The sequence below is a fragment of the Battus philenor genome, unplaced genomic scaffold (assembly GCF_028537555.1).
Source record: "Battus philenor isolate CCGP_79_NKW_IND1 unplaced genomic scaffold, ilBatPhil1.0.hap1 SCAF_28, whole genome shotgun sequence".
Classification (NCBI taxonomy): domain Eukaryota; kingdom Metazoa; phylum Arthropoda; class Insecta; order Lepidoptera; family Papilionidae; genus Battus; species Battus philenor.
The window spans coordinates 8039946-8055760 of record NW_027181691.1 but is presented as its reverse complement, the minus strand read 5'-3'; the positions used below and the strand labels follow the sequence as shown (position 1 = coordinate 8055760).

At 32.8% G+C, this 15815-nt stretch overlaps 1 protein-coding gene across 2 annotated transcripts in view; it reads right to left on the bottom strand.

The window, feature by feature from the left end:
* LOC137925879 (cGMP-specific 3',5'-cyclic phosphodiesterase-like) overlaps positions 1 to 15206 on the bottom strand; it is a 139904-nt gene extending 124698 nt beyond the window's left edge. For both annotated transcript variants that reach the window (XM_068769353.1, XM_068769352.1), the window contains exon 1: positions 15013 to 15206. The gene's annotated coding sequence lies outside the window, so the exon portion shown is untranslated. The remainder of the gene's footprint in view (positions 1 to 15012) is intronic.
* Between the last annotated feature and the right edge of the window lie 609 nt (positions 15207 to 15815).

Below are 15815 nucleotides of genomic sequence, written 5' to 3'. Positions count from 1 at the left end.
GACTCTGTGTGCGGAAGTTGCTAAATATTGGTCCTTTTCTTACTTAATCCATGTGTACCCAAGACAGAGGAATTACGGAAGGCCCTTCAAAAGCGGGGGCCATAAAGACCGAGTTGAAATTGAAGTATAAATCAAGACGTGGAGATAACAGAAATATATCTCGTGATATACAACAAATTATATCGTATCCAGCAGTCAATTACATCATCATCATCGTATTAATCGTGGGATGTGATGCATGTTCAGCACCTCCCCCGGCCTCTCCTAATAATTTCCTATAGAACCCATTGGAAGCGACCAGCATTCAGCATTTCCTGACAAACTTATCAAGGTCTGTCAATCTAGTAAGTGGACATCATTCGCTGCGCTAACAATCCGTGGTCTTCACTCCAGAAATTTTAGGATAGGCATCCTGTTCTGTTTTATGTATGTTATGTTTGGTATTATGTATATAAATAAAAAACATGTCATAAATATTTCTGACGTGTCAAACTATATGCACTTATAAAACATTGTTACATATAACAAAGTCGTATAATAGTTTACAAGAAGCCAAGGTACGTGCGATATCTTCCTTAGAAAAACATGCCCATGCATCATGGTAATAATGATTGGTTGTAATGAGGATATGGGTAATCTTCAATATCCTCAAGATGCCGTGTCGCTACGCTAGATATCAGCTGCAATGGAATTGCTATCTTCTAGCGTGATATAAATATTAACACAGGCTACGTTTTATATGGTTTAATAGCAAGACGAATGTAATCGGTCGGGGAAATAAGGCTTTTCTTGACTCGAAAATGACTTTACTTTTTAGATCCAACTTTAAAAAGCTTTTAGAATTCTACCGGCAGTGTAAACAACACTGTCAAATATTCTTGCCGTATTTTTTTCTCAGAAGTCTCGAAATTTTTACAACAACAGCATCATGTAACAATAATAATAATAAATTTTAAAAAATATGTCTTATATTTTCATATAAAACGCGAAAAAAAAATATTCATTAGATATACCTGTATATATATAGCTTGTAACAATTTTTTTCATCCCAAAGCTGAAAATACGAAATTCTTAGAAAATATGTTTTCCCTTGCCAGCTACACACGTTGTTTAATGCCAGTAATCATCAGTTTTTTATGATTAATTAATAATGAATACTTCTTTATGGCAAAAAAAAACTAGTATCCCGTCGTTATACCCGTTAATATATCATAGACAAACACCAGGCCGAATTAAATTTTTAACAGAGTTTTATAAAAAATCAGTTACTCCACAATGCCACTTATGAATCGTGTTATTTGATTTGATTTTCTTTTTACAGAGGGGTGGAAAATCTCATGGGTACCCGTACATCGTGATGGTTGACAAAGATATAACGTTTAATTGTCTTATTTTCATTGTGTTTATAAAAGACTTTTGACAGTTATTAATAAAAATACTATCAAAAAAATTTCTGTTTAGAAGAAATCACAACAGAAAATTTTAGTAAAAGTACTTCTCCTTATTTCTCTAAAGTTTCAAATGAAGAAAGCATATTACACACAAAAATACATATTACAAGCTTGGGGAAACTCTACTGAATAAATATATACATATTAACACTCAGACCTCATTATTGTGTCGATGCACGTGCTTGCTTTTCGAACAGTTTGATTACTTTTGTTTATGGTACCCTGGTACTTTAAGAGACTTTATTTCGTTGGGCATGAAAGTCAATTAGTGAACAAGTAAAGTCCAAAGTTCAGTTTGCACCTCAATTTAGATATACCGCGTGACTCAACCGTGAAACTTGCAGTGCTACCAGTTTAATAACTAGGTATTGTTTTCAATAGGCTTTATACGTGTATGTTCTGACCTACATTCAAGTAATTCGTAGAGTAGTAGAGGAGAACATTTTCGTAAAATGATTTATTAAATAAAATTCCTTTTTAGATTTTGCCTTTTATGCCTATTTATCCATTTTTAAAGTCTCAAGCGTTTTAATGTTTAGCTCACAGATCTGAATCCATGCACCTTGTACAAGTTTAGAACAATTCGAGCTATGAAAGTCATAGAAGAAAACAACACCATACATAACCTTACAAATATAAATGAAATCATTTTAATCTTATTGTTGGAAGATAGGCCTGATAGAGAATCACGAAGTATTTTCCTAATTGTCAGTCCATTGTTACATTTTCCCAACTATTAACATTTGTAGTACTAAAATTCAAATAAATTGTTGGCATATTCCGACCGGAAACCGCAATCTATGTCACAACTCACAGAAATTACTTAGCTAACATCACACCTTTAACCATATTGTATTCGCGAGACATTGTGCTTTTATGAAAATAACACGGACAAATGATGCGCAGAATAAATGACCGCTTAGAGTTCAAGTACCTGAAATCTTCACTATACCACGCATTGGTTAGCACAGCTTAGAATTTCCGCATAGAAGGTGAACAGAAGACGTTATTAAGGTGATTGGAACTCATCAAGCGTCGGCAGGCCAAATGAAGTCAGTCCTATTGGAAATCTATCATACGTAGACCTGTTTCTATTTCTCTTTCTATTTAACTTGTAATACTACTGGCTTTTCTTATATAAGGGGGTCTTTTAGAACCCTCGTAATCTTAAGTTGTAGGATTCTATTTTATATCAGAAAATCAATCTCCTGTTACGTTTTTACGTACGTAAGTAACGTAAATTGGACTGTTCCGGCATTCCTCTTATAGCGTACACACACAAACTATCACTATGAAAGATCCTTAGTTGAAAATAATGTGAAAAAAAAGCTTAAATAATGAGTGAATCTAAGAAAACCGATTTTGGAACGTAAGAAAGAAAACTTAATTATTTCATAGGAACCGTTTTAAAAATTTGCCACGTGTAAACGCATCTTTAAATTTCTTTACACATGGATGATAAAAGTGTTGTTCAAAGGCCGTTCTATTATATTAATTTTGTGTGATAAAATATCGACCAGGAGAACATAAACTGGTAAAGTTAAAAATTACATCAGAGCAAACTAGGTCTGGTACTCACTAGCGATAAAATTGAATCCGGTTAATACCAGTGTACACCCCAGGGTGACGGACATTTACAAACAGCTCAATCTAACTAACATACGTAGCTACGTCTAGCCAATATTATAACGTTGAAAGCAAATTAAAAAGCCATTTTAATCGTCACTTGTAATTACATTGAAGCGTAATCGCCCCGTGGGGAATTACGTTATGAAACATTGTAACAAAAGCCTTTATCCTCATCTGCTTATTTACTTTTATTTTTTTGGAAACCTGATTTGTTTTCTCGCTGGCCAGAATAAAAGTGGTAGGTTTGATAATTAATTTTATATTTCTGTATAATATTTATATTTGATTATATCTATGTATATTTAATATTTTTTAATAGATTGCCACACCTGAAATCCCTTCAATATTTCAGGAGAGACCATAACATCTATTTTGTTTATAAGTTGATGTTTGAATTTATAATTACAAATTTTAGTTTTAACTCGCTTTAGATAACTAGAATCAATATGAGTTTTTTTTTTATTTTAGGTGTTATTAAGTGTTCCAATGCATTATATCTAAGATTCCAGTACTTATATGTAAGACTAAGTGGGTGGTTGGTTATATATATACTTTTTCGGATTATATATTTTTTATTTTTTTTTTAACCAAGCCAATTTTTTAAAATCTATATTTCTTGTTATTTCAATAGTGTCGGAAGGATAATTTTGTTTTTAATTATTTTTTTCACACACAACTCATTCACATGAGTGTGTCTGTGTGTTCTACTATTATAGTTAAACAGGCTTAACGAAAACATAACAACCATTATTATCTTTATAATTTCAGCCGTAGGGAATTCACTTCTCGATATATATAGCCATACCTTCAATTTCCAAAAAGACGGACTTTCGATAATATTGATAATGTTGTTTGCCTACCTTTTGTAAGGCCGTTCTACACTGGGCTTGCTGGTCCGTGGGCTGCGCTTTAAAGCTATAAGGCTTTAAAAGCCATCTGTTATACATCAACGTTAATAACAGATGTACAGCTAATAATAAAAATTGCTAAATTTATACATATATAAGTTTGCGTATAACGTAATAAGTTTATCATTAGTTCCGTTATATAACATTTCCGTAATGCCTTTATCGGGTACGGGCGCGTACCAAACGCTAATTAATTACACAAATACCTAATCTGGTACATCATTAACGTTCCCGTACCGAGGGCCGCGTAGTTATTTAGTTAATCATAGTGTTTACGAGCGTGCCGAATGATCTTAGAAAATCGATATGCACATAATTTGACGCGAAGCTTTACGTCACTATAAAACGAATATACCAGAGATGGTAATAAATGAAATACTTTTAGATCCAATATTTTTTCAAAAATAAAAAAAAATCCTCGTGCATAATGTTTTAATAACTGGTTTTTATGTCGACCGAAGTCACTTATTAAATTTTCTTTAGATATATAGATACACTGCAAGGCAAAGCCTTCTCCCAAACGATGACTGACCTTGCGCTGCTATCATCCAGCGACTTCCTCCGTTCTAGACTATATCGTCAGCTTACCAACCGAAGGCCTACTCACGCCGCGTCTACAGGCACGTGGTTATTAAATAATAAATATTATAATTATCAAAAAAAAAAATAATTACATATTATTTAATTGTAATTACAAATTACGTTAAACATTTATTACGTGTATATAGTACATTTGGGAAAAAAATTATGATCCTAAAAGATTTTTAATTACAACCAGGCAAAAGTTTTGATCGTATTGTACCAACCTTTCAGCATAAAAGAAATAATCAATTTAATCTTGCTTTAGTAACGTCATTTGTAAAAATATTGTATCACAAGTAATACACATGTGAGAAGAGTAAAAAAAACACACCACACACACACCACGCTCCTTATACTCCACACGCCACAAACCCTATACTTCTTTTAACAAAGAGTAATCTTCGTCTACATTACGCTATACCACCAATCACTATTTCATTGTGAAGCGCAGCATAAAGTTTAATATTAAGTATCGAGCGAATTAGATCTAACCATCTGATGGAACTATGTCCTCATGGAAATTTACTTTTGACTTTTCACCACCAGATGTCCAACGTAATGTCCATCTTTTGGGGCTATGTGCAAGTAGAAATGAGAAAGACAGATTTTAATGTTTAGATTGAGAGAATAGATTCGTTCGTGAAGAATACAGCACCACATCTCGAAAGCTAAATCTCTATCGGCCTTCTTCATGTTCAGGTTTCTGACTTGCACCTACATATTGTAAAGACTAAGGTATTCAGTTAGAAACTATTACTGGACATAAGACTTTCATAGATTAGACTTTCATAGACATAAGACTTTCATAGACTTTTTTCATAGATTTCCGATAGTGTTCGACGAGACCTGCATATAGTCTTTAGTTTAGCCATCTGTCTACTTTGCGGGCGTCTCTTCACTAAGGGATTGACGAGTTTAAATTAGCTATTTTACATGACTCTCTCATTTCTCCACATTTTGTGCAGCTGCGACATTGTTATAATTCATACGTAAGTACAATATAAGTTATTACAGTATGAGTAACATATAAGTACAGTATAAGTATGGTACAAGTGGAGTATGAGTTTAGCCCTATGTACAATATGAGTACAAGAAAAGTGCAGTACAAATATAGTATAAATACAGTGTAACTTCAGTGTAGGTACAGTATAACTAGGTGAACCAGTGTCTTGAATTAAGTTAGTCCAGGCAAGTTGTTCAAGTTAGCTACCGTCAACAATAATGTGAGACTGTTTTCATCAGTTACATCTTTACATCTTAATCAAGTTAAATTTATATTAAATTAGCATAAACGAGCCATGCCTTAACCAAGAGCAATAACAGACAGAACTGTGCCATGATAGTTAAACTTGTGTAGCGAAAATAAGTAATTCAATTTCAAAATATCTTTACTTAAGTAGACATTTAGATGCACTTTTGAATCGTCGATTATTTTAATATTATAAATGGTAAGGTACCATCGGCGTGAAATGCTAATTTGCTAAGAAGAGCCGGCCAGAAATTCACAATATCTTTTTATGAAATGTAGTTTAACTGTTTTTAACATAAAACATGTTATTGACAAAAAGGTTGACACATTATGATGAACCAAAAACTTTTCAATGCTTTATGCAAATTACAATTTTAGATTATATATAAATTATGCAAAAAAGTCTAAGATATCTTGTAGAACGATATATATATATACACAGATTAGCCTAAATCATATTTATTCATTAATTTACAAGTAAAGCCGCATGCGTATGTACGTTATTATTGTGTATATCGTAATACATCACAACGGTAATCCTGACGGCCCGACTGCATTATCTCGTTTTAATGTCAAGATGGCAAAGATACGTACTCGAGAGCGTACAGACTATATACAATAAGTTATGACGCATATAAAAAATAAACACAAACGTCAATGGTCACGAATGAAATTACTTTTATTTCAATGAAGTGGCCCGCTATCGATGCTGATTAGTTGTGATAGATTGAAAATAGAAACCGTCACTGGGTCAAATTTTTAACAAGTTAATAAAATGAAACCTCCACATGAAACGATACAAGAATAAGCGTGTTCAACGAGATGACCTTCATGTTGGAAACGTTTCATATGCGGGAGTGGTGAAGTTCCGGTATCTAGGCTGCACCATAACGCAAGCAGCACTTCACAAGGTTCTAATGTCTAGGCTCCTAAGCAAAAGTACAAAAGTCCGTATCTACAAAACCGTAATACGACCAATATTGATGTATGGCTGTGAAGCTTGGACGCTAACTTTGAAAGAAGAACAAAAACTGCTAGTGACGGAACGCAAAATCATGCGGAAGATCTTGGGACCAGCGACAAATCAAGACGGATCTTGGAGGCTCCGAAAGAATGTCGAAATTGAGACTATAGTAGCACAGCCAAATATCATTGGCGACTATAAAGCTCAACGAATCCGCTGGCTTGGTCACTTGGAGCGAATGGGATCGGATCGGAGCGTGAAGGTAGCGTACCTGGAAAAACCGAGGGGTCGAAGACCAGTGGGTAGACCCAGGTATCGCTGGATCGATCGAGTTGAGGCAGACTTGCGCGAATTGAATGTCAGCCAATGGCAGACGATGGCGCAAGATAGAGGAAAGTGGAAGTCTCTTGCTTCGGAGGCCAAGACACACTTTGGGTCACTGAGCTAGCGGAGTAGTAGTAGTAGTAATAAAATAAAGATATATATCAAGTTGATTCGTCGTTACAGCCCTAAGACGCCCTCTGCAAGGCAATGGCATCTCTTACAGTAGATATCTTTGGAGGATATATCATTATTGTTAAAATATTCTCCAAAAACCGCTCCATATAAAATAGACGTAAATACATATGAATATTTGATGCCTGAATTATTAAACATAAATTATATTATGATTAATTATAATTCGTTTTAGCTTATAGAAGACCACTGTAAGGCATAGCCGTCCCCTTATAGATATCTGTGAGAGGGTATACCATAATCGCCACACTAGGCAAGCGGGTTGGTGAGAACAATGTAGTATTATGGTATGCAGAGAACGCTGCTGTTCATCCCTTGAAAACTTGTTTGTGAGCAGAAGCAATCCTATATGATTAATACTCAAAGTGCGAATTAAGATGCCGCGATCGCTATATCTGTCTATAGTCTGTTTCGTTCTTCGTGTAATGTGATCCCGGAAGATAATTTTGACATTTTGTTTTTATTTTTTATAACAACACATTTTAAAATTTGTGTTCTATTCGTTAATAATACATTATTGAGTACATCATTTTCATTTATATACATTATACAGAGTAATTGATTATTGGTGTAAAACTTTTAAAGGTGTTAATATATATTCGCTTGCTGCTCGCTGGGGTATCACTGCTTTATATAGTTTATTAAAGAATTATAATTAACTACTAACTTTTAAAATTACATTTTGGTATGTAAATAGATACCTTTTGATCCGATTTTAATTTTCGAATTATTTTTTTATTAACCTTCTGCATGTTGTTGGCTGTCGTTAAAATTGCAATTAGCTCTATTTTTTTATTGTTCTGTATTTGTACAAAACTTTGTAATTTTGATGGCAAACTTTAATAAATAAAATAAAATAAAAATACACCATGTATAACATTATTAAGGTACACGTCGCCTTTATGTCTATGGCATCATGATCATTTCATCTTAAATCTAACGGGAAACTATTTACATTTGTTGGATAGTCACGTTAGTAGGCGATATTTGCAACAATTTGTTACAGGCTTGTTACACATGCACAGAATAGAAATAAAGACCAATAATAAAATATCTCTATTAATAATATAAATATTAGTTATAGGTATATTATAAAAAATAAGTTTAAATAACTTGGTCAAAAAATTTTTATGTTTTCTTTTATTTAACGATTTCTTTGATTCTCAAATTTACAATAAGGAACTTTTAAATAAATATAATACATTAGAATATATTTTGCAAGAATTTGTTACAAATCTTTGTAGTATTATGATATTTGTCCACAGTATCTAAATAAGTGTTTTCCAACATGGAGCTCACGCACAGAGGAGCAATTTGATTTTTAAAATTCGAAAATTCGAAAATGGGCTCAACTTCAGTTTAACCCTTTCGCTTTTATATAAAAAAAGGTTTTTTTTATATATGGACCCAAGGTTTTAGAAACGCTAAAGTGGGACATGACACATAAAATGTTGAAAAATGCTGTTCTAAACCATACTAAAGGAGGAAACTTGTATATGTTGCTTATCATGTAACTAGTTAAACTTTTCTCAATGAGTAAAATAAAAGTATAAATTGAAGAGGAAAATATTATGTGAATTATAGAAATAAAAGAGAAAGAAATATTATGTAAACTAAATCAAAATTATACTCCTGAAAACCGCTCCATACAAAATAGATATAACTACACGTAAATATTTAATCATTATACTCTCACATAGAGATGCCTGAATTATTAAATATAAGTTATATTATAAGTTATTGTAATTCGTTTAAGCTTATAGAGGCCCACTGTAAGGCACAAGCTTTCCCCAGAGATATCTATGAGAGGATATAACATCCGCCACGCTTGGCAAGTGTATTGGCTATCGTAATATGGTATTATGGTACACAAAGGACACTACATGCCTATCCTCTGGAAACTTGTTTGTAACCATTGGCAAATTTATATGATTAATGAACATAGTGTTAGTTATTATCAATATGATTGTATCCCGGTAATAGAACCCGCGGCCCTCGTCTAAGTCTCAGTCGTCTACCACTGGGCAACCATTTCTCAAGGTATAACATTACATAATACACCACATAATACAACAGACATATTTGTAATTATAAACAATTATTATTAATTATAATCAAATATAAGCGATTTATTTAAATTATATTAAGCTATCCATCCTAATAAGTTTTCGGGTACTATGCGAAAATTTATGGACTTTGTTAACAATACCAATTCCATCAATTTCATAATATGTGTTATACTATATATATTTTGCTTTGCGATGAGAGATGTACATTTTGACCAAAATAAGTTTCGTATTTTTTGGTTATAAATAAGGTAACCGGATGACATCGCGGTCTACGGGCTACATTAAAATTCAATTTACTTAAAATATTGTATTGAGTTTGAGTTGTAGCCATTACGGAATAATTTGTAAAGAAATTTTAGATCGGCTTCAATTTAAAGTGACTTTGTTAATAAATGAATAGAGTCAAAAAAATTTTAGGTTATCATACGGTTGATATGAACTTGGTAATTTGACGACAATACCAGACATGATAAGAGGATGGTTAAAATTCAAATCAATATTTTAGTACAGAACACCTTCCTATAATCGATTATGCTGATATGTGTTATTTGAATTCGATTAGTATGAAAATACGACCACGTCACTGCTCTTTGATTGAGTATCAAATGGTTACCATTCGCGAGAGGATAAATTTTCGTTCCCTAACTTACTCCCTATTCCTTACTTAAATCTAACACTTCGCCTACTTACTACTTCATAATTGCAATTCCTTGATTAAATCGTGAGATATATCTTTGCTCGTGAAATAATCTTTTACTATTTTATCCTTCGCACAAATCTGACTTCATTCATTCTTCTTTTCTTGTCCAAGACGTATCCAACTTCCTCTCAGAACTAGAGAGTCAGCAAACCGTACAATTATAAAAAGGTTCGAGAACTTCTGTCGAAAGAATCGTTTTAACTGTCTAATAACGAACTATGTATATTGCATATGTATATATGTAAGTGTATTTTATGTATCTATTATATCGTGCTATTTAGGTATGTTTAATAAGAAATTATAAAAAGTATAGTGTTTATAGCATATATTCGTTATAAATACAAAAGGTTTTACCTACTAGTTTTCGCTGTACCACCGAGGTTTGACTTGTAGAGAATGGCCAAAGACATTAAGTACACCATTACAAATATTGTAAAAAGGGTAAATAAATAATCAAATGAAGTAATAATTAAAATGATTGATATTTTCATACTAAATGCTCTTTGTAATTTCAAATTAAAAGTAATTGCCTTATAAATCATCAACTGCACATTTACTCTTTTTCTGATTAAAAAATAGAGCAATTTTTCTTTTTCTGATTAATCTGTATTCAAGCGTAAATATTTAATTTTAAAATTATGTTGCTAAAAGAAGAGTTATGTGGAATATGTCCGGAACGACTTTGACGCGGTTTTTGCTGTTCGACCGATGCAAAATTTTTTACATTCACTCGTTCCTTCCCGGAAAAATTACATAATTAACCGATTTAATTGTACAAAACATTTCTTTGGTTAAAAACAATTTATTAATTACAGTTATACTACAAATATAATTACATAAAAATAATCGTATCTTTTATACTATTCTTATTTTTTTTTCGTCATTGCAACCTATTAACGCACACTGTAAGGCACATGCTTCCCCCATAGATATCTATAGATGGATATGCCACAATAGCCACACTTGGCAATCGTAGTGTGTTATTATGGTACGCAGAGGACGCTGCTGCCCATCCTTTGGAAACTTCTTTGTGAGTAAGTGCAATCCTATACAATTAATGCAAAGATTGTGAATCATATAAGACTGCATACATGGAATAGAACCCGCGACCTACCATCGCAAAACTTAGTCCTCTACCGCTGGACTGGCACTGTTTAAATCTCAATGCTGCTCACTGACATTAAATCTGACATTTAACATATTGTACAAGATTAATTAAGTGCAAGTCACATGGCCGCTGACAATTGGCACAGCTCTTGTAAGTTTTTCGCCGACTTTTTATTGGCAATATACAGATGGCAGGACCATGTCTATTCTCTTCCGGTTCATATTTATGTTTATATGTTCATGTCAACTGTACTGCTTGTCCTCAATCTTTTACCATACTATAGATGGCTGTAAGAAATTGCCTTGAGCGCTAAAACGACCCATTGTACTTTTTTGTAAATTTTTATAATAAATTTCTGTCATGTGTACAACAAACAATATTACATGCAATGTATAGTAAATACTTTTATTTTTAGGAATATTTTTAATTATAAACACATCAACAATAAACAAAAGACACTTATAGACAATAATTGTGTACATATTCTTGCTGCTTAATAAGAAAAAACTAACGATTATTTCGTGTACATCTAGATTGAAAAAAATATCTGTTAGTCACGTTCAACCAATACGGGAGCTCGACTATTCGTAGCGCTATTTACTCTGCTGGCTATTTTGTCCTCAATTGTTATAAATATAAAAGAAAGGTAGGTCAAGATTTTAAGCTCACAGCAATTCATTTCAAAGCCTGGAAAAATTTCTACGTGAATATTCGCTGTGACACTAGTTTTAAACTGCATTTAAGGTTTCTGAAACACAAAAATGCAAGTCACAGAGTTTTAAATCATCTACGTAAAACCTTGATAAACATTAGATTGGTGGAAATGATTTTTCAAAAACCATAGTTATTCCAAATATAAAGAGAGTAGACATTAAAATAATAAATGTCACCTTAAATAGAGATAACAGATTAGATATATTTTCAATAATGATTGAATATCAATAAATGTTTATCTTCCACGTTAATTGAAACTTCGTGTAGTTGAGCGCGTCGTGTACTTTTTTAAATAACATTTTCGTACTTTAGAAAGTTAGCATTGTATAATAAAATGCTTACGTTTTTCATAGCGGTAGTTATCTTAGAGCAAGCCGGTGTTTGGACCTCCCGTGCACCCTTGAGTTGAAATGCTGAATGAGTTCTGAGTGACAACCTCAGTTCCATTCTCGTAGATCTTTCTGCCGGAACGCCACGGCTTGCTTATTCAGTAATTAAAATAGTATGTGCCGAAATTGCTCAGATAGCCCTCGAAGTTTGTTACTAAAAACGAAGATTAGGTGGCAATAGTTATTTTCTGTTACCAAAAAAATCGGACGTAATCATTTCGAAACAAAAATACTTTTACAACAATAACAAGCTAAAGGATAAGGTTACCTTTAAGTATGTTATGAGGATAAAAACTCTAGCGGTCAATAAAGTTTGCCTATGTTACCGCATTTCATTATTGATACCCTTTATAGTAAATATGATTAATCCAATGCAGTGCATCAAAAATTAGATATAGGTCTGTCATGACACTTCCTAGTCAAGAGATATTAGACCGTAGTGACATTTTTACGATAAATTGCGCGACATACATATAACGTGTCTCATGGAATATGGTACATTAAAAGTATTGGATTTTTTTAGACACATGGTTGGTAGACATAAGTCCGTAATAAATTTTTCCGATAGACATTAGGTTGATAGACATAAGTCTGTAGTATAATTTTTCCGACATATATTAGTTTGATAAACATAAGTTTGTGGTGTCATTTCTCCGACAGATATTTGGTTGTTAGACATAAGTCTGTAGTATCATTTTTCCGACATATATTAAATTGATAGACATAAGTCTGTGGTGTCATTTTTCCGACAGGTATTTGGTTGTTGAACAGTAGTCCTTTATAATATTATTTCTACATACATTTAGTTGGTAGGCATAAGTCTGTAGTGACATTTTTCGCCAGATATTTAGTTGTTAGACATAAGTCTACTGTGAATTTTCCAACATATATTAAGTCGATAGACAAGTCTGTGGTGTAATTTTTCTGCCAGGTATTTGGTTGTTGTACATAAGTCCTCTGTGACAATGTTACGAGACACATTAGGTTGGTAGGCATTAGTCTGTAGTGACATTTTTAGCCAGATATTTAGTTGTTAGACATAAGTCTACTGTGAATTTTCCAACATATATTAAGTTGATAGACATTAGTCTGTGGTGTAATTTTTCTGCCAGGTATTTGTTTGTTCTACATAAGTCCTCTGTGACAATGTTACGAGACACATTAGGTTGGTAGGCATTAGTCTGTAGTGACATTTTTAGCCAGATATTTAGTTGTTAGACATAAGTCTACTGTGAATTTTCCAACATATATTAAGTTGATAGACATTAGTCTGTGGTGTAATTTTTCTGCCAGGTATTTGTTTGTTCTACATAAGTCCTCTGTGACAATGTTACGACACAAATTAGGTTCGTAGGCATAAGTCTGTAGTGACATTTTTCTGCTAGATATTTAGTTGTTAGACATAAGTCTACTGTGAATTTTCAAATATATATTAAGTAGTTAGACATAAGTCTGTGGTGTAATTTTTCTGCCAGGTATTTGGTTGTTGTAGATAAGTCCTCTGTGACAATGTTACGAGACACATTTGGTTGGTAGGCATAAGTCTGTATTGACATTTTTCTGCTAGATATTTAGTTGTTAGACATAAGTCTACTGTGAATTTTCCGACATATATTAAGTTGATAGACATAAGTTTGTGGTGTAATTTTTCTGCCAGGTATTTTGTTTGTTGTACATAAGTCCTCTGTGACAATGTTACGACACACATTAGGTTGGTAGGCATAAGTCTGTAGTGACATTTTTCTGCTAGATATTTAGTTGTTAGACATAAGCATTGCGATTTTTCCGACAGACGTGACCAGACTGAGCTCACATTTGGTAATATTTTAGCTTACCAATTCCAATACTTGATTGTACAATGGTTAATAAAATTACAAAATGTTCGGTTTTTTTGTTTGGCTATTGTAAATATTAGATCGATAATGATTTTTTATTATTTCCGGGTATGGACAAAAATTAATTGAACTTATTTTACGAGTATAATTTTCAACTTTTTCCGATTCTCTCTAAATATAATAAATAATTCTACTATACCGTAATAAATAGTTTAAACTCCTTGCAGCCAACAATAGCCAGCATGCAGTAGTATTTATAAATATGACAAAATTAACTTTATATTATATTACTTTTTAAGTCTTTTATTACGTTAATATCGTGTTTAGAATTTGCAAAATAATCTAATCATTGATATGATTACGATAGTAAATCTTACAATGAATGTATTTCTTTATTTATATTATGATTGAATTTTCATCACATGTAAACTACTAAATCAATAGAATAATATTTACAATAGTTTCGATTTTCTATTATAACTAGTAACCATAAGTTTATTTTTTACTTTATTTAAATTAAATAGTATATTATGTAGATCCATAAAGAAAAAAAAATAAGCAGACCTATTTATTAGAGTCAAAACAAATATCTGCTTTTGTAACGTAAAAATAAATCTTTTAAGCTGTGATGTAGTTGCGTGACGAAAGAGCCGGTGATTTTTCTATGCGACAAAAACATAACAGAAAACAAACAAACGTATGCAGTGGTTATTTAATTTAATTAGCGCCACCGATGTTGTACACTAGTGTTAGTAATACGATTACAAAATGTTATCTAACAAAACCTTTTATGTCACCCGTAAAAACGAGTACATATGAATTACCTTACATCTTCTTACAATCAATGACACATTATAACAATACAATGAACGTCAACAATGGATTTATGGACACTTACTCTTGCTGAAAAATTTCAACGTATAACCCCTCAAACATATCGCATTACGTAGACGCGATATTGACGCGCCGCGGTATCGAAACCTCTTTGGGGCGATGTATGATGACGTCACAGGTGGCAAAAGAAAAACACTAAAGCATTAACCGCTTTCACACGCGATTTAATTTAAGATTTCGCGTTGTTCACACGCGGGTTCGGCGGGATTTGAAGCGGTACGTGGCTCGCCCGCAACGGTCGGAGACAGACTGATCGAGGAGCGAAGGCTTGCTTGTTGAGGTGAGCCGTAGCTCCTCTAGCCGGGCCAATCGCGAGCCTCTCCCCGCGCGCCCCTCCATTACGCCCGCCCAGGCACGCGGGTTGCTCACACTCAAATACTAAATAGACAGTTGATCAGGTAATCTAGATAAATAATAAGTGACTGTATAAAAGCACTAAATTTCGCACTCATCAGGTATACAATATTTTATGGGGCGGTACCGCTTTTTGTATTTATTTAAAAAAAACAATTGCGAGAAATTGTAACTTAAAAGATAGAGATTCCCTGAAAGTTATTTTTGAAGAAATTCGTATTATTGCAATAGCTTCTATTATATATAATAATTAATAATACACAACTATTGCGCCTTTCCTCAAAAATTAATAAATTGTGAATGGGTCCGAGTATTATAAGCATATATTATAAAAATCCACTTTAAAACTGAACGTGACGTCTAAAATTAAAAGAAATACATGAAACTCTGTTAGTTGACTCACTTGCAGCTTATTATTGTAAAGCATACATCAAACATTATTAAATTTCATTT